The 22,930-nt window shown below is 36.6% G+C and overlaps 1 protein-coding gene and 1 long non-coding RNA gene across 6 annotated transcripts in view; one reads left to right on the top strand and one right to left on the bottom strand.

Annotated features, from left to right (window-relative positions):
* Positions 1 to 15,511, top strand: part of LOC125164590 (uncharacterized) — a 266,111-nt gene extending 250,600 nt beyond the window's left edge. For 2 of the 3 annotated variants that reach the window (XR_007151816.1, XR_007151817.1), the window contains 3 exons: positions 6,627 to 6,767; positions 8,124 to 8,197; positions 15,333 to 15,511. This is a non-coding gene — a long non-coding RNA (uncharacterized LOC125164590). Of the gene's footprint in view, positions 1 to 6,626; positions 6,768 to 8,123; positions 8,198 to 10,328; positions 10,414 to 15,332 lie in introns of all 3 variants that reach the window. The other variant, XR_007151818.1, reaches the window with a different exon arrangement.
* The window catches only part of SNCA (synuclein alpha), a 159,121-nt gene that overhangs the window by 57,974 nt on the left and 78,217 nt on the right, over positions 1 to 22,930 (bottom strand). The gene's annotated exons all lie outside the window — the stretch shown is intronic.

Genomic DNA, 22,930 nt, shown 5'->3' with positions numbered 1-22,930 from the left:
AGAGAGCCAGCCATTTAATAAAATCAGGTATACAATGCCCCCCAAAATATTTTTTATCTGGAGGCTAAGGCAATCTGGACTGGACAAATGTATTTCTTGTTGGAACAGTTTCAGTCTATAGTTTCAAACACTTCCCACACATTTACACTGGAAGTTTTGTTTGTTACCTCTTTTCACCCCGTGTTGTAAGCACAGTATGTACACTTGCAGAAGTATCTCTACGCGAGACATTTTTGATGGAATGAGAAAGATTAAAATATAGATGTTTATTTCAGAGATCCTGAAATGAAATATAAACATTCTGTGACTATAAGGAATATGTGCATAATGCAATGTATGAGGAAAGAACAAGGATATCTTTAAAAACAATAGGTATGTGTTTTGAGAGGTTGGAATTCACTGTTCTAGGTCACTTTTTAAGGTGTGCTTGACTCACTGACAGCTTTGGCATGAAATCACCTTTAAAACAATCTCTGTTTGAATGCAATGAATCCTGATATGGATTTTTTTGGAGCTGACCATGTTACCTATTCTAGGCAAACTACTTACAGCAGGAAAAGAAGATTTGAAATTTGGGTGCTAGGGGGTTGCTATGGATAGTTACTCTGAACAGTTCAGTTAAAAATTGAATTTGTCAGTTCTATTATTAAATATTATAAAGCATGAGATAAAAACATTGGATAATTTTAAAACTACAATAAAACTTATTTCGGAAGACTGCTAATTTCCTAATATGTGCATTGTTTTCAGTACCATTGATACCATAAACTTTGCCTGTGTGACCAGCAGATGATGAGCAGATAGCCTGTGTAATATTATCAAATCACACAGTCAGAAATCAAAGTCTTTTTCTCCCACTTTATAAGCTATTTGGGAAGAAAGGGTATGGGTGTATGCATGTGTGTGTGTAACTGAGAGCCAGAGATTAACTTGTAAGCCATCATCTGATGCAAAAACAGACATTTAGTAAGTCATTTATGAAGAGATGTTTCAATAACAGCTAAGCATTCATGTAAATCTTCAGAGACCCAAATGCTCTCATGTGTGACAGAACACACATCTTAACTGCCAGAACTCCTATTTTAAAAGATCACATTTGGCAAATAGCTCTAGTATTTGGAGTTCTGTTCAGTGACAGATTTGTTTTCAATGTGATTAACATTACCTGAGGACTAAAATGACCTTCACTTAAAATCCCTTTTACATTTTGTCCATGTGAACCCTACCAGGGATGGTGGGCTTTGGCTGTACTTTAAGGATGATTAAAACATTCTAAGATGGTTATGAAAGAGAGGTCTTCAAAGACAAGAAAATAACCGATGATCAATGCTATTCTGTGCACTATATGGGAGCATAAAAATTTATCCCAAAGAATATAATCTAGCCATCAGAGTTCAAGTGGATTCAGCGTTAAGTGAGCAAAGCATAAAACAGATTTGTGGTGAAAAACAGCAATGCTCAATTGCCTAGTCTAATGTTCTCACTCATATCCCTTCCATCATCAAATTTGTTTGACATCTAGTCTTTTTTATGATGCAGTATGTGGAAAAAAAAGCCATTATTACAGAAGTTTTAAACATATGTTACACATTAATCGTGCTTGTATAATCACAAACAAGCAGGCAAACGCTGGGCTACATCAGCTTCTTTGCCTAACTTCCACATTGGTTTTGTGAATTTTGGAACAACATACATCGGGAATGGTTCCCTCTATTTAGGGCCCCAGGAAATAAATAAGGGCCCCAGCTGATTTAACTGGAACTTTTTATATATTCTCACAGGGTAAGAGAATCTAATCAATCATCCATCTTTTGAGGAATCCATTTAGAAACACGTATAGAAAAAAAGCATGCTATCTACTTTGGCATTCTTATTTATGAGAAAAAAAAAAGACAAAGCTTACATGCACACAGAGGAAACATTCCGAATTACAGACACATCTATTAATATGTTTCCTGACTTATGCCTGAATTGTACTCTTTTAAAAAGTGTATTTGTTGTTGTTTGCTTGTTTTTTATTTTAGAGAGAATATGCATGACTCGGGGAGAGGGGCAAAGGGAGAGAGAGAAATCTTAAGCAGGCTCCACACATAGAGTGGAACCCCATGTAGGGATGAGTCTCAGGACCACAAGATCATGACCTGAGCCAAAATCAAGAGTTGGATTCTTAACCAACTAAGCCACCCCAAAAGTGCTGTTTTCTAAGTGTTTTTATTTATAATGCGGCCCCTTTCTCTACAATAGGTTATTTTTATACATGCATACTATCATCATTTTCATTATATATAGGTAACACAGATATCCCATTTAATTTACCCTTTTAACCCTATTTTACATATTTGATGATATTTTAGTATAATTATATTTGATACTATTAACAGAACATGAAAATACAAACTACTACCATTAGGAAGGAAATGGTTAAGATCTTAAGCTCTTTTATGCCAAGGAAGATAGTGGTTTGTGGAGAGCCACAGCTTTTGAAACTTGACTTTGACCTGTGCCAGCTGCAATTTCAGAAGAAAACCATTTGAAGGGAAGAGATGGCAAATAAATGGGTCAGTTGTCTGGTGGATTATTCTTCTTCATGCTACTTTATCTGTTAAGTGTTGCCTTTCCCCATGAAACCATAATAATAAACACCATGAACCTGGGTAGGCACAGCCAGTCACTATCCTACGGTCCACTTGGTAGGAGTTATATGAATGAGGACTAAACGGGGTATGTGAACAGTATGGTCCCACTCTGGGATTCAGAGTGGATATGTGTCTGAATATAGTCTGGAACAAAAGGAAAGTATTAGACTCGTTCCTAAAATGACATCTATTATTTAGGAACTAGGTCAAGAAAGCCTATAATTACATATCTACTATATTTACATGGTGCTCCTTCATCAGAGAGCTCTTCTAGAAAACAGATGACAGTGCATAAAAATAAATTCTATTTCTTTCTCAACCCCAAAGTACATAGAACTTGACATGGGATATTTTCTAGCTAAAAAGCACTTATATAATCTAGCGTCAGCTTTAATTTCTCAAACATCCATTTTCTGCTACAATAAATTGATAAAGCCATTTATATTTCATTCACATTTGTTATATCTTAGTCTTTGTTTTTCATTTAGATAAATAGGCTTTTATACTCTAGACAATATAGGAAATCCCAAAGCTCAGAAAAATCACTAATGAGGATGGAAGAAATTAACCATTATGGAAGCTGAAGCATGTAGCCAGTATACAACATCACTTCGTGTTCATGTAACAAGGTCATCAGAGTAGCAGCTATTCAGTGAGCTTGATTTTTTAGTATTACATCCTAAATCTGAAACATCTACTCTTAGTAAAGGTGGTAACTTGGGGCGCCTGGGTGGCTCAGTTGGTTAAGCAACCAACTTTGGCTTGGGTCATGATCTTGCAGTTTGTGAGTTTGAGCCCCGCATCAGGCTGTGTGTTGACAGCTCAGAGCCTGGAGCCTACTTCAGATTCTGTGTTTCCCCTCTCTCTACCTCTCCCCTGCTCACGCTCTGTGTCTATCTCTCAATAATAAATAAACGTTAAAAAAAATGTTTTTAGTAAAGGTGGTAACTTTATGCCATGCAAAAAAAAAAAAACAAAAAACTAGTGCTCAAATGTCATTTTTTAAAATTAATTAACCCTTTGTCTTTCCTCAGACCTTTTATTTGTCAGTATCTTCATTAATATTTCAAAGATTAACCTACATAACAGTGTAAATGCTAGGCTAAATACAATGCCTTATACATTGTAGGCATTCAATAAGTTCATTCAGTAAATAAGTGAAGGTTGGACGAAAAATATCATGAAATTTTAAATGGGTTTAGATATCACCTCTAAATTAGCTGAATTATGTAGGATTAGAACATTGATATATTTTCACTACTAAATTTAATATTATTCACTAAGGGAATGTGGTATTGGATAGTTATATAATTGATAGAATTATTGGTAGCTTCTAATATACCCACAGATCATGATTTTTCCCAACATCTAACTTTCAAAATATAAATTCTATAACATTTAAAGCTATAACATTTTTGATTAGCCTTTTCAGTAACTGCAGATCAATATTTTTTCCCATGAGTGAAAGCTTATTTATATGTACAATGAAATTTAGTACTTTATAAATCATTTGTAGTAATCCTATAAGAAATCTGTAAGAGTGAAATTATGATTATAAAAATAAGTGGATTCTAACAAATAAAAACATCTTTCAGTAAAGTTTATGGATACCAAAAGGCATTCAACTTTTAAAAACCCCACTGTATAAAATCAAATGGAAAATGGTAACAGGGCCAAAGCTAGTAATATAATTGCTACCTAACTATAAACTAATTTAATAGTTATGCTGAAATCAGTATGTTCACTCTTTTAACCTCAGAGAAAGAATATACACACCTTACTATGCAGAACTATCTTCAATGGGATTGCACCATTGAGGAAAATAGAAAATGGAAAGCTATAAGAGTTCTTATTTATTTCTAGTCCCAACAGATAATATTTCATTGATATTGGATTTCCATATACATTCAGGTAGAATATTAACATTTCTTGCTCTCAGTTTTACTAACTGTAAAATTGCACAAATTATTTTCAGTAGTATCCAGAGATACTGTACTGTTAATTGGCATCATTAACATTTTGGAATTATGATTTTAAATATACTAGCTGAGGCACGATTGGACATTGGTAAGTCAGGTACTTGATCTCTAAAGAGATGGAATTCATCTCTTAAAAGGTTTTTATCCTCATGTTACCTGTCACAAATTTGGAACTCATTTTCTTTTAATTTACAAACTTTATTTTCATATTGCAAACAAGCTATAATTTTAGTAAGTAGAAGATGATTTGAAATGCAATGCTATCCATAGTTGCCTCTTATCCTCTGGGTTTCTTATAGAATCGTTTTTAGGGATAGGAATTATCTGGAAACCAGATGCTACAATTGCCCTAATTTTTAAGTCCCAAATTTCTCATTTCCATTTTGGCAAAAGAGGCCAAAAAGACATGATAGCTTTTTTGATCTGTCGTTCCCCAACACTAGTTCGGCAAGACCAGTGGCTTCATTCTTTCTGCTATTGTGGGTTCACACTTTGGTGTCCTTATTTATTCTGCCATCACTACCTTTGATTATCCCGAAGCGAATTCTTTCCAGGTCATTCTGTCATTAACCTTCGTTTTATAGCCATAGATCTACACCCAGCAAACTATTTCAAGCACAAATCAATAATCTTCTCATTATAATAACCACCACTACCACTAAATCTGTCACTGTTATGCTAAACACTTATTCAACACTTAACACATGTACTGTGCTCAAAGCTTTATGAAAGAAATTGAGGCACGTAAAAATTAAAGCATCTTGTGGTGCCTGGGTGGCTCAGCTGGTTGAGAGTCTGACTCTGGATTTCGTCTTGGGTCTTGTGAGTTACTTCAGTTTTGTGAGTTTGAGCCCCTACTAGGGATCTGTGCTGTCAGTCGCCTTCTCTTTGCCCCTCCCCCACCCTACACTCTCTCTGTCTCTCTCAAAATAAATAAATAAAACTTAAAAAAAAAAGGAAAAGATTAAAGCATCTTACCCATTGTCTCATAGTTGGCAAATGGTATGTGAAACGGTAAAGAGCAAGCTTTCACCCATTATGCTATAAGGCTTCCTGCAGTACCAATGTAAAAATTTCATTGCATCATCTTTTGGGATCTTCAGCTTCAAATTTATTTATAATGCAGTCATGACTAGGTCTGCATTGTCATTAGAAGTCAATTGCTAGAAAATTAGTGTGAAGAAAACAAAGCTAGGTCATAGAGTATCTGGATGCCTTAAAAAGACGTCTGGACTTTATTGTGTGTGTGTGTGGTAAGTAATTATGGAAGTGTTGTAGCTGGGATTATGCACAATTGCATTTTCAAAGAGCCTAGGTAGAGACTAGGGGAGAGATGAGGAGGTCTGAACTACATGAATGTTGATAAGCTTGGGAGGAAAAATGGAATCAAAAAATATTTGGAAAGTGAAATTTCTAGGCCCCCATGATCAACTGGATGGAGGGACGAGGGAGTCTTTGATGGCTACACCTCCAACACTTGGGCCATCACAGTCTCTGCACTACAAAGTGGCTTGCCCTAATTCCACTCTCTGCCTGGACTGAGCTCTCTGCATGGCTGCTCCCCTAAGCAATAGAACTCCTATTTTCCAATTACCCAACACATCTGGATTATAGAAATGAGAGAAAGAAAATGAAGTCTGAGAATGCTGAGCTGTGACTGAACAGGTAGGTTGCAGGTTTGCCGGTGTATTGGTATATATTTCAGCCACTGACAGACTTCTTTTTAAATAGGATTTAAATGGTTCCTTACATTCTAAGTAAAACTCCACTTTGCACTGAAGCAACATTAGAGCACCACAGATGCTTACCAAATTTAGATAACTAATTATCATGGCTATGCTTCTATAACTTAAAGGGATTTATAGCTTATTAATACATGTACACACAAATCCTATATAATTAAAATTATGTGATCTGCAAGACACTTAGCTATTTGCAAAAATAAAATAGGTATCATAACTCTACCTTACCACTTCAGCAGAAGACCTGATTTTAAAATATGTCTTTTTAGATTTACATAGGAAATCCTGTGATAAGCCACCATGCTTCATACCAGGCAGCCCAGGTTAGAAGGCTCTGGAGTCCCGTAATGTTCAACTAGGTTAATACTCAACTAGGTCAAGACTCAACTAAGACAATATCAAGGAATCAGGTAAAAAGCAAAATGGGGTACAATACATTAATATAAGAAAATCCCCCAAAATTATGTACATGAATATATTTGTCCAGATACAAACAAAAATTTTCTGAATAGTACACCATAAACACTAGTTTCATTAGGATGAAATATACATTTTCAATAAAAAAATATGGCTTGTTTAAAACATGGTTTTGATGAGAAGACAGATTTTCATTTTTTTTACTTCGTATGTTTATGGTTTGAAGAGTGGGGCAGCAGAAGACAACAATATAAGAAAAGGCAGATCAAGTCAAGGACTTGGCCCATAGTAGGCACTTGTTGAATAGCTTGTAAATAAAGAACGAAAGTCAAGTTAGTAGCAATTGGGGCTTTTATGCAAGTGATACACAAATCGACTCGGTGATGTGTTGACCTAACTTATGACTTTGACTCTGGTTCCTGACTTTGAATATTTTATTCCCAGAAACTGCAGACCCATATAGTAAAAATATACTACACACAGAATTCCCTGGACTTAAAAATATATCTAAGGGTGCCTAGGTGGCTCAGTCAGTTAAATGTCCAACTCTTGATTTTGGCTCAGGTCGTGATTTTGTGGTTCATGGGATCGAGCTCCACATCAGGCTCTGCTCTGACAATGCAGAGCTTGCTTGGGATTATCTCTCTCTCTCTCTCTCTCTCTCTCTCTCTCTCCCTCACCCTCTCTCCCTACCCCACTTGTGTGCTATCCCTCTCTCAAAATAAATAAACTTATATATCTATATATAGATATCTATATATATCTACATATATATAAGTACATACATATATAATCACACACACACTATATATATAGTGGGCTGGATCAGACTCTGGGGCTACATGGAAGGGGGGTGTCTACTTCCTTTAGGAAACTTTTTGCAGTAGGGGCACCTAGTGGCTCTGTCGGTTAAGTGTCTGACTCCTGATCTCAGCTCAGGTCATGATCTCATGGTTTGTGGGATTGAGTCCCATGTGGGATTCTGCACTGACAATGCAGACGGAACCTGCTTGAGATTCTCTCTCTCCCTCTCTCTGTCCCTACCCTGCTTGTGTGCTCTCTCTCAAAATAAATAAACTTTTAAAAAAGCAGATAAAGTGGGGCGCCTGGGTGGCGCAGTCGGTTAAGCGTCCGACTTCAGCCAGGTCACGATCTCGCGGTCCATGAGTTCGAGCCCCGCGTCAGACTCTGGGCTGATGGCTCAGAGCCTGGAGCCTGTTTCCGATTCTGTGTCTCCCTCTCTCTCTGCCCCTCCCCCGTTCATGCTCTGTCTCTCTCTGTCCCAAAAATAAATAAACATTGAAAAAAAAATTAAAAAAGCAGATAAAGATTTAGGAAATTTTTTGCAGACAATGAAAACTCTACCTTGTCCCATCAAAGCTTCTGTATCTCAGGATGGAGGCAAGAAGGCTGACATTGAAAGGTAAGAACTCAGATATGCCCTTTCATCAGAAGCTGAAGTGGAATGGTCTTATCCTAAAAACACATGCCAATCTCTCTTAAACAGACCCATAATTATTTCCAAATCTGTCACTTAGGAGAATTTTAGAAACATAACTTTGATAATCCCACACTCCATTTCCAGAGTATAGTAAAATCCAACATGCATTGGGTGCTCACTGTGTACAAGACATATTTCTAAACAGTTAATAGCTTTTTGTTTGAGGTGAGTATTCCTATTGTTCTTCTTTGGGAAGAGTTGAGAGAGAGGCAAAGTGCCTTACCAAGATGACATAGTTGGGAAGTGGGAAAGCAAAACTCTAACATCAACACCAACCCAGAGACCACTGTTCTAACATGTTTGCTATCTGCCATCTAAGAAATTAAAGCAAATTAAAAGTATGTCATGTCCTATTAATCTAAAACAGGCAGAAGAGATCTCAGAAAAAAATTTGCAGTATTTGACAGAACATTTTAAGTAGTTATGGAACATAGTTTGTTTAAACAAAGTGGTCTTTTTATGTACTTTTCATGAGAAATTTTAAGTGTGTTTTGGTTGTTATTTTCCTAAGTCTGTGACTGAAGGGCCTTTGTTTACTGGAATACTTCACATACTTCCTTCCTCTGTTGTAGGGTATTTCTTTCTCTTCAGATACCACAGGCCTAATATCTATGTATAGAGTTTCATTTTTTGTTATTTTCTGCCATTGTGAAACAGCATAAGAGATAGACATATCTGTAACCATGCCGGTGCATATATATATATAAATAAGTTCTTGTTACATAATATAAAAATATGCTATGCTTCTTAATCTATAAACTAAATAAAACCACAGCTTGAAGATAAAGCTTAGTAAGTAGATACAATGGTGCCTCTAAGTTTATGACTTGCCTTTTAATATTTGGGTTGCAAATAAATTTGAGAGCTAATGTAGCGAGTATGATGGTTAAAAAGTATGAGATTTGGAGTTGGATATTCCTGAATTCTAATTAGTAAGTCTTTGAACAAAGACAACTTGCCTAATTTCTCAAAATGCCTACATCCTATGTTATTGTGAAAATTAAATGAGATAATACATATAAAGGCCATAACCCAATGCCTGGTACATATTACGTGCCCAATATAAGTCAGTGATTATAATAATTTGCTACCAAGTCATAGTAAACAAAGTAGTTTAAAATACTGTTTCTTTGATTCAATGACCCACAATTTTCCATATTTTCCTGGTTTCTAATATTGGGATACATTTATAAAATTATTACATATAGTCTCCTCTCTGCCTGTCTCCCCAAGTTCTTCTAAAAGTATTATTAGTAGTATATCCTAGGAGTAGGTGTTAGATTCAAGACACACGGAAATAGTATAGTGCTGCATGTGCCCTTTGATGTGGAAATCAAAGGGCAATTAAGCAGGAAATGAGGAGATATTACTTTTTGCTTTGAGGATGAACCCTCCAAAGGTTCTCTTTATCTTTTTACATCTCCTCCAACAGTGCTAATTCTGTCCCTTGTATATATCCTTATTCAATCCATCAGCACATATCTGCTCTATGACCAACACAATGCTAGATGTTAGAGATTCTGGACAGAATGAGATGCTAGCACCTACAGGATCTCAAAATAATATGAAAGAAGAATTTGCTTGAGGAATTCTTACTGCATGTTTGAGTATAATTAAAGTGCCTAGTCACTAGTAGATGACAAATTTATTATTTTGGTAGTCATGTGGGACCTTCAGTCTTGAAGATACTAAAGGTTTTTCTCACTCAAATGTGGTGATGTTGTTAATTCCTTAGATGAAAGGGGTACTGCTCCCAGTCAAAATACAGTGAAAATTAAAAATGAGTGCAAATCTATTTTTGAAAGTGAGGAGAATTTATTGTAATTCACTTAATTCTTTATAGATCTCCACTTTTAAATTATCTTTGATTCTGTATTAATTATTCCTAAATGTATAAATTATATTCAAGGTGGTTACAATTGATTAAGCAAGAGAAGATTAAGAAACACAAAACAAAAGGCATTATTTGAGTACAGAAGGAGATTTTTCCCCATGAACTGGCATTCTGTTTCTATTTTACCTTAATCTGAAATATGTACTTTGTCATTACCAGTATTTCCACAGGATAAGATTGAGGTCACAAGCATTTACTGAAAGACTTAAGCAAAAATGAGCAGCAAGATTAAGAAAGAAATAAGGTAAACAAATAGATGGCTACAAGAGTGGCCTTATTAAAGTCTTCAGTCTGCCAATACCATGCTGTCTGTTTCGTGGCAATGAGAAAGAATGAAATATGGCCTTTTGTAGCAACGTGGATGGAACTGGAGAGTGTGATGCTAAGTGAAATAAGCCATACAGAGAAAGGCAGATACCATATGGTTTCACTCTTATGTGGATCCTGAGAAACTTAACAGAAACCCATGGGGGAGGGGAAGGAAAAAAAAAAAGAGGTTAGAGTGGGAGAGAGCCAAAGCATAAGAGACTGTTAAAAACTGAGAACAGGGGCGCCTGGGTGGCGCAGTCGGTTAAGCGTCCGACTTCAGCCAGGTCACGATCTCGCGGTCTGTGAGTTCGAGCCCCGCGTCAGGCTCTGGGCTGATGGCTCAGAGCCTGGAGCCTGTTTCCGATTCTGTGTCTCCCTCTCTCTCTGCCCCTCCCCCGTTCATGCTCTGTCTCTCTCTGTCCCAAAAATAAAAAAAAAAAAAAAAAAAAAAAAAAACTGAGAACAAACTGAGGGTTGATGGGGGGTGGGAGGGAGGGGATGGTGGGTGATGGGTATTGAGGAGGGCACCTTTTGGGATGAGCACTGGGTGTTGTATGGAAACCAATTTGACAATAAATTTCATATATTAAAAAATAATAATAAAAGATAAAGTCTTCAGTCTGTTGGAAATACTTGATATTTACACAGAGAGCAATTGCTTTGTATAATTATTTGTATAACCTGAGACTAAAAAGGCATAACTATAAATGTATAAAAACTATAAACTGATAAAAAAGTTTAGATGTGTTTGATGCTTCTCTTTTATTTTTCACATACATATATATATATATGTGTGTGTGTGTGTGTGTGTGTGTGTGTATACGTATACACACACACACACACACACAAACTTGCCCAATTGTAAGCATCCTGAATCTATGCTCAGAGACACAGAAACGTATACACACACACACACACACACACAAACTTGCCCAATTGTAAGCATCCTGAATCTATGCTCAGAGACACAGAAACTCATCCTCAAGATTAAAGACTTGTTTTTATCTGGGTGGAATCACAGAGTTGCCTTGGTAACAGTTACTATCACTAAACTAAGTGTTAACAATGGAAAATTTAAAAAATACAGATGCTAAAGTGGGGCAGCAAAGGGAAAGAACATTTTAAGTCTCCCCCCACATCTATTTTATACTGCAAGATACTTTGAGCAATTTTTGAGTGTTTAAAATATATACATATACAGAGTGCTTCTTATAGAAGTAATCACCTTAAAAATTATGAAATGTAAAGAAAATCAGAATGGTAAAGGATTAAAAAGCAAAAGACACTGAATCTGAAAAACATGAAGGGTCACATAGAAGTGGCATTCTGCCTCTTGCTCCTTGTAAATTCTGTAACCAGAACCAGAACATTTCTGGCATTTGGTCTGGAATCATTTTGAAGGGTAAGGCTGATTCTGTGATACTAAGCACAGACAATTTGGCATTTGGCTCCAAAAATATGCTCAGGATTTGTTACTTCTTCCCTCAGCAACAGGCTCCCAGCCAAATAATTTTTAACCAAATCTCAGAGCCCAATTTTGCTTTAGTTACTGAGATCCTATTTCAAGTTGTTATCAAGATAAGGAGAGAGAGAAATACTGATACTTGTGAGATCCCAGGACAAACTGAATCCATACAATTTCTTTTTCTGCATTAAAAATAAAAAGAGGCAAGAAAGTGTGATATTTTCAAAACACTTAATTTTTTTCTTCCACCTTAAAGTCCAAGTAGGTTTTATTTTTTTAAACCTGGACTTGGTGGAAGAGAGAGCATGAACATTTAAGGAAAATATTATTTTAAGTGGATTATTTAAAATCAAAATCTTAGACTTTCCTTAAACTATTTCACTATTTTTTTTCACATAAAGGGCAGTTAAAATTTACTTCTAAAATATGCAAGTGAATAAAAGATACTTTTCCTCTTTCATACACTTAATACTGATTTTTTTTCCTTTAGCAGTGTGTAAAAATTCTGGGTTTTGTCTTTTTAAAGGACAGTAAAATGAAACATTTTCCTCTAATGTATAACCAGTAAAATTTAATTAATAGTTATGGAGTATCCACAGTATAACTGTGTAGCTGGACTTCTTTGGCCTTGTCTTTTCTTTAAACATCAAACAACTGTTCCACATCAGAACTATGTCTTAGATTAGATGTTTAAATTAGGAACTACTACCATCATTGATTTAATCTTTAAAATTTTAAATAAATACAGCCTGATGTTCAAAAGATGCATCTATAACAGGTGTATTATACCTATAACGGGTGCATTAAGTTTTCATTGAATAATGTATTTTTTTCCTTTAAGATTTTTGTTTGAGGATCATATTTCATAACCCACCTCTGAATCCATGAACACTGGTATAGGTGTATGATATGAAGTCCATTAGACAGACTTTCTGTGTACTATGTTCTTTCTGTTTCTTTTTTAATAGCATTAACTTACATTTTAAATTCTGTGTTTTCACAAGTCATCAAATAATACTTATTTCTATGAAATTCAAAGGGATATTTACATAGTTGAAAGGACTGTGCTTTAAAAGGAACAATGAATTTTAAATTCCTAACTGGTAACGAAATTGTTATGATCTTTTCTAAATTCTTTTAGTATTATGCCCACTGAATTGTCTTTTAGGATTTTTAATTATATTCATTTCCTATTGACACTATAATAAATCACAAAACATGTACTGGCTAAAACAATAGAAATGCATTCTCTTACAATTCTGGAGGTAAGAAGTCAGAAATGGGTCTCACCAGGCTAATGTGAAGATGTCCGCAGGACTGCATTTCTTTCTGGAGGTTCTAGAGTAGAAACTATTTCCTTGCTGCTTCAGCTTCCCAAGTCTCCTCATATTCCTTGGCATATGCCCCTCTGGGTCTATGGCTTTTCTTGGAAAGCCAGCAATGGCTGGTCAACACTTTCCCAAGTGGCATCACCTTGAAGCTCTCTCCTGCCTCTTTCACTTATAAGGATCCTTGTGATTACATATGCCCCACCTGGACAATCCTTGGTAAGCTGATTAGCAACTTAATTCCAAATGCAACCGTATTTTCCTTTTCCATAAAACAACATATTCTCAGTTTCCAGGTATTAGGATGCGGACATTTTTAGAGGTTAAAGAGGGGGGGAAGGGAGGGGCATCTGGGTAGCTTAGTCAGTTAAGCATCCAACTCTTGGTTTCTGCTCAGGTCATGATCTCACAGGTTGGTGAGATTGAGGCCCGCATTGGAGCCCACTTGGGTCTGATTCTCTTTCTGTTCCTCTCCCACTCGCATGCTCTTTCTCTCAAAATAAATAAAATAAATAAATAAATAAATAAATAAATAAATATCAAATAAGGGGTGGCTGGGGGGAACAGAGAGCATTATCCTGCCCACCACATTAATATGACATTCTTTTTTTTTTTTTTTAATTTTTTTTTTCAACGTTTATTTATTTTGGGGACAGAGAGAGAGCATGAACGGGGGAGGGGCAGAGAGACAGGGAGACACAGAATCGGAAACAGGCTCCAGGCTCTGAGCCATCAGCCCAGAGCCTGACGCGGGGCTCGAACTCACCGACCGCGAGATCGTGACCTGGTTGAAGTCGGACGCTTAACCGACTGCGCCACCCAGGCGCCCCAATATGACATTCTTAAAAACAAAATTTGTTTTTGTTGTTTTGTTTTTGTTTTTTAGTATTATGCCTTCTATTTTACTAGGAATTAGGTAGAAACTAAGATTAACAAGCATTAATTAAGTAGTAAAATGTACGGGTACTAGCAGTAAACATCAAAACTAGTCCTACTATTTCAATAATATTAAATAATGATGACATTTGTGTTGCACCCAGCACTGGCTTCAATATAGATTTCACCCATCAGTAGCTGACTTCCAGCTGACCATCCTTTCTTAATTCCAGGTCTGTCCCACAATCATAGAAAAGAGTCCACTATGACACAAATAAAAGGTCATCTCATCATTTTCTGGATTCCATTTTCTTCAACAGGCTCCATGTTTTGAATTATCATACACTACTAGTTCTAAAAATCATTGAGTCACCTTCTTTTGAAATTCTTCAGGCAATTTCTTTGTTTTTAATTAGTATATAGTATAAATTTATGTTTATATGACATCTCCAAGTGACCAACATTCTACATGAAATGCTCAGGGACATCTTTATCCCCCAATAATAAAAGAGTCCCAGGACTTCATTGAAGATTAGAGACAAAAATCTGCCTGTTTTTCTCTTTCTTGCGTTCTGATGCAACAAACACACCATGCACCAGGTTCTGCTAATTATTATTTCTTTGGTTTCAAATCATTCCCCCACTCCAAACCACCTGTGTCCATACTAATCTCCTTATTTGCTTACCAGTCCCTTTTCAGATTACCCCCCTACATAACATCTCCACTTATGGTGTCCTGCTTTTCTGAAACAGGATAACAGATGAGGTTTTAAGACTAAATAGAGAAAGAGGGCATTAGTCCCATCTGCCTAGGAAGAAAACAACCAGCAAATTGTCCCTTATTTAAGGGAAGGTGGCTTCACCCCAATAAAATTTCAAGGTATTTCAAAATTGCAACAGATTCTTGGGTGCTTGGGTGGCTCAGTCGGTTGGGCGTCTGACTTCAGCTCAGGTCATGATCTCAGGGTCCATGGGTTCGTGCCCCATGTCGGGCTCTGTGCTGACAGCTCAGAGCCTGGAGCCTATTTTGGATTCTGTGTCTTCCTCTGTCTCTGACCCTCCTCCATTCATGCTCTGTCTCTCTCTGTCTCAAAAATAAATAAACATTAAAAAAAATTTTTTTTTAATTGCAACAGATTCTTTTCAGTTGTTTTTTGTTTGTTTGTTTGTTTGCATCTTTTACAGAAAGGCCAACGTTTCAACTGAGGCTGTGGAAGCTGAGGACATTTTTACTGGATTGGCCTTTGTGCTTGAGAACTGACTGCTACTTCAACTATACTCTAGTGATAATTCTTCCTCTGTATTATTCATTGTACTGAACACCTAAGAGCTGCCTTTCTCCAGAGCTAGAACTGCAATTACAAGTAAATAAACTATAGATTTTTCCCAAATCTGACGGGATTTTCTTTTTTGTGCCTCTACATATTAGCCATGCAGATTGCATAGTTAAATATGTTTTTTAAAAGTTGTCAGAGATGATTATTTGATCATAGATTTCTAAGTTTGCAAAAAATGGAACATTAAAACATATAACAGTGGTAGCAGTACTTACAAAGAGAAACACTTTCCAGTTAGCAAAATGTGAGTCTAGATATAAGCATCATGTACAAAAATCACAAACCTTATTGCCAGCAAAAAAATTAAACAAGGTCTCTCCCCTCTCCCCCTCCAGAGAATTTTTTTATGCTTTAAATGTTTTTCCTAACATTTAAACTTGTTTATGCATTTTAAATATATAAGGGCTTACTTGTCTCATCAAAGAGACAAGTATGAATGCCCAGAACTTTCTGGTATAAGTGTGTATAGCGTTCATCCACACTTGGAGAGAAGAAGTGGAAAGACAAAAACAAAAACAAACAAAACAAATGACTTGTTTGCTGTTTCTCCCTTCATATATAACCTGTTAAATCTTCTTGATTATATATCCTAGGTAGCTTCATGCTTTGGTTCCAGATGATACTTTTCTCATTTCTGCATCATCAATCATCAGAATGGTCTTTCTGCCCTTAGTTTTGCTGCCCCTAAGTCAGACCTCAATATTGGTGAGAAAGGTCCCATTCTAAAATACAAATCTTAAAATCCTTCAGGAGCTTTTCTTCCCCTGTAGGATAAAGTCAACTCTCTCCAGCCTGAGGTCTCACCCCACCTAACTTTTTATCTCAACTTCTTCCTCTTTCACACACATTCGCTTTCTGACTCTCAGAGTCAGGAAAAGCACATCGCATCTTGACTTTTCCTGAGTTGAAGAGCTACTCTTTGCTGCCATGTTTCTTCATTTGTTAATCCACTTGTCCAGCATGCTTTTACTCACCTCTACACAGGAAGAACTACAGATCAGATCAAAAGGAACACCAAAAGTGCCACTCTCACAGTCCTTTGCCAACTCCTCAGATTCCAGCCAGTGCTGGATGCAGTTTCCCATGGGCTTTGATTTATTTTGTGCCAGCATCTTGCCTTAAAATGCTGTGCCTTTTTTATTTCTGCCGAGGGGCTTCTGCAGTGCCAAACCTAAGAGGGACTCCGGCAGCAAATCACGGAATTCATATCCTAGTGGCAGCTTTCACATGATGGGAGATAGAAGTTCATGAGTTTCTTTCTCTTGTCCTTCAACAGATAACTCAGGGAAACTGTCCATATGATTCTTGAGATAACAGAGAATTTGAGACTCCATTGCCCTCAATAATATTGCTTTATATTGGCTTTTTCACCTGACCTGTCACACTCTCCCCTCTTCATAGGGATTTCTACCCAGATAAACTACCTGCATCCTCCACTATACTGCAAAATCAGCTTCCAGCTTCCAACAAACCTAAGACAAGGCCCCGCTCCTATTGAAACATATCCTGCCTCTGTGCTCTCAGGTCCCAGAACCTACTTCTACTATAAAACTTAGCAACAGAAATTTCTTTTAAGTATGGGTTTTCTCATGTTCATCTTTGACTCACTAGTGTTAATACAATCTCTGACAAACTACAGATGTCCAGTAGATATTTGATGATTGAATAAATGAACTCAGAATTCTCATTTGTAAACTTTTTGTTCAACTGTGGGCTTTAGGAAACCTGTAAAACCCACTTGCAACAGTTACAGCATCAAGTACTGAATGGCAGCTCAGAAATATTTGTGGGATGAAAGAATATGAAGGAAGCTGACTCACCAAAAGAACACATATGGCCAAAGTCTTGAAGAAACTAATATTTCCCCAATGTAACTTGAGATAGGTGGTGAGGGAGAAAGAAAATGAGATGGGCATCTTTTCTCAGGATTCACAGCTACAGATAGTAACCTGGGGAAGGGGTCAAGTGCAGTCTGAAGGAAAAAGGGACTAGAACCAAGTGTCACTTTCGTTCACCTCTGTCAGTCAGCCTTGCTGCAAAGCAGTCCCAATACAATGGTGCCTGGGCAAGTTTCCAGCGCTCTGCAATTTACATTTTTATTCATCAACACCCAGAGCTGTCAATACCTAGTGTTTCCCAAGGTTTCTTCTTTGTCTTTTAAAGTTTCAGAAAAACATTACAGAAGAGCACAGATGTGGATGTTTTGCTGGATCATGCATCCATCCCTGTTTCTTTGACCCTCTGAATCCTGCAGCCAGCCTTAATGTTCTGCCTATGCGGTATTCACTAATTCTTACTATTCATCATCTTCCTGTACAGTATTCACTAATCCACCAACGAATGGTCTCAGATTTTTAAAAATCAAGCCCAGAGTCTTCTGGCCATTTTCTTTATCAGCATTCTATGGGTTTGAAAATAAATTTTGTATTTTCGGATTGAACATAAAATACAATGCAATTATTTGCTTGATGGTAAAACTCACGCATATTCTTACAACTATGTTAACAATAGCCTTAAGCTAATAATGTTTATTTAGATATAAGTGTGGATTCCAGGATGGTGGTCTGGGGTATACAAAAGTATATCTTATGAAGATTTGAAGAAAAAAAACTGTAATAGTGGTATAAAATGGGAAATTATATGAAAAAACATCCTGAAATAGCTAGCAGATGAAACTGAAGTATTTTTTTAATCGTACTACTTTTAAAGTGACCTGTCATATTTTACATAATAAATATTTAAAAATTATTTAGTTAATTTTTGGAGCACCTGGGTGGCTCAGTCGGTTAAATGTCATCCGACTTCAGCTCAGGTCATGATCTCACCCTTTGTGAGTTTGAGCCCCACGTCAGGCTCTGTGCTGACAGCTCAGAGCCTAGAGCCTGCTTCAAATTCTGAGTATCCCTCTCTCTCTGTCCCTCCCCTACTCACTCTCTGTCTCTGTCTCTCAAAAATAAATATCAATTTTTTTAAATTATAAAAAAATTGATTAATTCTAAAATGATTTATTACAACATTTCTATGTTTCTTATGGAAAAAATACTTTTACCCAGTTATAATTTTTTTAGTTAGGGAAATGATTTGTTTACTTGAAACATTGATGTATATAAATGGTTATAGTAAAAATTTATTAAAACATAGGTAAAAGTTCTACCCATACTTAGAGACGTGGTTAGAAAAAAAAAAGGCAATAACTTTTTATATAGGATTCTTGGGGTAAGTAGAATTCATTTGTTTTGTTAGCTTTGGATTGTAATGGAGTTTGGAAGCAATGGAACCGGCTGGACTCTTTTGTCAAATCCAGTATATGAAGGTGGTTGTGAAGTGAAGATTTATATGTATATTTCTTAGCCCATGGCTGAAATGTAAGTTGCATTTTTGGAAAAAAGCATTTTACTTTTTCCAAAAGTGGGTATTAGGCCAGATTAACTCAAATACTCAAATTTTCATTTGTTCCTTAAAAACAGTTCCACACTTAGTATTCTTCACACCCCTCTCTTTTCCTTCCTCTCACCCCTCACACTCAAATTACTACCTATTTTATCCATTGCCACATTTGAAATCTGGGTCAGACCTGCAGTGATCTCTCACCCATACTTGTGCTTAAATTTCTTAATTGGAATTTTTATTTCTAATCTCTTCCCTTAATTCTATGTTATGTCTTCAGAATTTTCTTTCTAAAATCGAAATGTGATTTCACCTCACCCCTTTTGAAACACTGTCAATGTGTTCATATTGCTACCGGCTAGAGTTGAGATGCACATGACATAAAGAGTGACTCGCTGTATGGCAAACCCTACTTCCCAGCTTCATCTCCGGGTGTTCCCTCTCAGGGTCTTAGCATGGTGTCCAGGATGAATGTCAAAGGTGAATGTAGTAGTTGTTGCTTTCAGTGAGCTCAGAGTCTAACTGGAGGAGACAGAAAGGTAGTAAAGTAACTTGGTAATGCAATGACAGCAGTGAACACAGGTGCCACGGAAGCAGAGAGGAAGAATATATAATAAGCCAGGCTGGGAAGAAGAAAGTTAGGGAGACTTGACTGGAGCATGCGATGTCTGCAGGAAGTCTTGAAGTAGAGGGAAGAGTTGGATAAAAGAAGGGGAAGGAAGGCAAGGGAGAGACTGGTACAAGGGTACCAAGGCAAAAAAAAAAAAAAAGCCTAGTTAGAAGTGATTTGCTGCTGCAGATGTTCAATACTATACCTATCACATTGTATTGCATACTTTGAGACACCATGACCTCTGTTTATCTTTGTATCTCTAACCCACAGTGTGACCCACAAATGTTTTGTGAATATATGGGTTGCATAAGATTGGATGGTTAAGTGGGTTTGAAATTTTTCAAACCTCCTGTTATGGAATCACAGAGATATGCAGAGAAAAAGTCCCAGCTGTTAAGAAGCATGTGCTCATAAACTATGCTTGTAAACTATGTTGAATCTTGAAAACTATGTTTAAAAAAATGAGGCAAAAGATCATATTAAAAATATCCCCAACAATTTAGTATTTGGGATCTCAATTGTGAGGTTAGTTATAATCAAAACAACAAACTACTCCACAGCATTTCTCTGAAATTCTTGGAATTGCCAGACCTACTGATTTCCCATGATGCTTATTCTTCTCTCACATTCCAGAACCAGGTTGATTTAAGGTTCTAAATACTTAAGCAGGTGAAAATGTCTAAGATATCACAGTTTAATGGGTCTCTTCCCTATTTCTCTGTCCATATCTGTTATTTTCAAGTTTATTTATTTTGAGAGAAAGAGACAGCATGAATGGGGGAGGGGCAGAGACAGACAGAAAGAGAGACAGAGAGACAGAGAGAGAGAATCCCAAGCAGGCTCCATTCTGTGAGCACAGAGCACAACATGGGGCTGAAACTCATGAAACCGTGAGATCATGACCTGAACCAAAACCAAGAGTCCGATTCTTAAGTGACAGAGCCACTGGTGCCCCTGTCCATAATCTGTTCTTAATTTACTTCTCTTTGGTGATCAGATCTGGGGCACAATGGACACAAAGTCACCTTTCTATTAGGTTCATTATGGAAGTGCACAGCACTGGTCATGGGGCATCTGCTTTTTTATCTAAGTCCTCCTTAATGTTTATCTGTTCATAAGCTAATGGCCACATCCTGGCTTATAGAATCATCTCCCTGCCATCTATGTCCCACAACACACATACAAACCCTGCATGGGATGGAAGGCCCTGTCCAAAGAGGGGTGGGTATTTTTAAACCCATATTTCAGTGACATAGTTCCCCTGTCCAAGGTTCCTCAATTTGTACACCTAAGATCCTGCTTTGAATCCTGCCTCTGAATGCCAAGTACTTATAATAGCTTAGGTTGGGTCCATGCCATGTTCCTGTGGAAACTTGAAACCTGTTCCTAAATGGCCATTCAGAATGCTTGTCTGTACTATCATGACCATCCCTTCCTACCTCATAGAGGCCTACTGGTCCAGTGTGTGTGTGTGTGTGTGTGTGTGTGTGTGTGTGTGTATGAAGGTGAGGGTATGTGCATGGTTTTCACTCCAGAGGAAGAACTTTCAAGGATCTCTATCCATGTGTTTTGTTACCTTTTGGTAAATCCTCAGTGTAGACCTCTGGTGCCACTGGGTTTTCTGACCCATGTTATACCCCTTAGACACTGATTGTTTTTTCTGCTATTAGGAAATATACATCCCTACTCCAAACCTGAACACAGAGATAACAAGTGTTAAAGAGGACAAAAATTTCTAAAGAGTTTTCGGGAAACATATGAATGTATAGAATAGTTTGTGGTTAGTACCTCAGAACCAATGACAAATATTTCACATATTATTTATAACAGGGACCTTAAAAAATACTTTACCAGGTTATCATTTTATAAAAGTCCATCAATTAGTAATATGAAAATCATTTCAAAAGCCTTTCTAAATCTATTGCATAAACTAGGGAAAATACTATTTTAAAATTATTATGGATAAGCCATTGTTAGCAGAATTTTCTTTTCTTAAAGAAACTATCCTTTAAATATTTAACTGACAGTTATATAATAAGCACTCCAAAATCTTGAGATTTCAGATGACTCTGTTATAGCCTTCAAATTTTTATTCCTACCCCTAACTTCTCTCTTCAAAGCATTTTTATGCATTGCCATCAGAATATTTGAAGCCTTCAATACTATTTCTCTCATTAAAAGTTTTCAAGAATCTGATTAAAATCCACTATTGTGTGACTAGTTTTCAGAGAACCAACCCTTTACTATCACTATTCTCCAAAGTTATTGCCTATAATACTCATAAAACATTTATTAACACATTGATTTAATTTATCATAGTTCGATTATTAAAGAAATTAAGTATTAGTTATTAATTGGTTTGTTTAAATGGTTAAGTGATGGATTAATTCATCTCCACTTGTCAATTAGATTATAAAATCTAAGGGCAGTTGAATAGAGGTCCAATACGTGATTGATGAATTGAATTATACTTTTTTGTATAGAGAGCCTCATATAATAAGGCATTACGTATATATTACATCTAATGCAAAATAAAAAACAAAACATTGATCAACAGGTTTTAGTTTGTAACAAGATTGGCATAAATAAGATGTTATGGGAAAAGAGTGAAATATGTTTCATTAACTTGTACGAATGCAACTGAAGTCTTATGGTTTCCTGTTTAGCATCGAGCTCATAGTCACACCCCTCTGGACCCATAGCTTCACACCAGGTATCACTCTTTCACACACTAAAAGAGCGTGTCTAAGCCTAGCTGCCTGCACTAGAACAAAGCTGTGGCCACAAAAGAGGTACGTATCTCAGTATCATTCAACACCACGTATGGAAAAAGCAAACTATGTATCCTAGTGAAGGTAGAATCCTGATTGTATCTGACATTTAATCCTAAACAAGAGGTACTCATATTTTCAGTTAAATAACTTTATAGTAAGATAATAGTACACTGTTTCACCTAATGTCATTGGCACCCAACTTTCCTTTACTTTAGGCATATATACTCGCCATAGATATTTTTAAAATCCTTTATACCTTGCTCTTAAACAAGAACATAAAAGGAAAACATTTCCTAATATTTATGTTATAAACATATTCTCAAAGTAAATATAGCTGAATAACTGACTTTATTATTTTTCCTTAAGATACGTGTCAAAAAGGGGCGCCTGGGTGGCTCAGTCAGGTAAGCGTCCAACTTCAGCTCAGGTAATGATCTCGCAGTCTGTGAGTTCAAGCCCCGTGTCGGGCTCTGTGCTGACAGCTCAGAGCCTGGAGCCTGTTTCGGATTCTCTGTCTCCCTCTCTCTCTCTCTCTGACCCTCCCCCGTTCATGCTCTGTCTCTCTGTGTCTCAAAAATAAATAAACGGTAAAAAAAAAAAAAAAAAAAATTAAGACACATGTTTAAAAAAAAAAAAAGAGCCAGAAACCACTTAGAACTAGTCTACCCAAGT

The sequence above is a fragment of the Prionailurus viverrinus genome, chromosome B1 (genome assembly GCF_022837055.1).
Source record: "Prionailurus viverrinus isolate Anna chromosome B1, UM_Priviv_1.0, whole genome shotgun sequence".
Classification (NCBI taxonomy): domain Eukaryota; kingdom Metazoa; phylum Chordata; class Mammalia; order Carnivora; family Felidae; genus Prionailurus; species Prionailurus viverrinus.
Note: the sequence above shows the minus strand (reverse complement) of the source record. Positions and strands in the feature narration are given on the sequence as shown.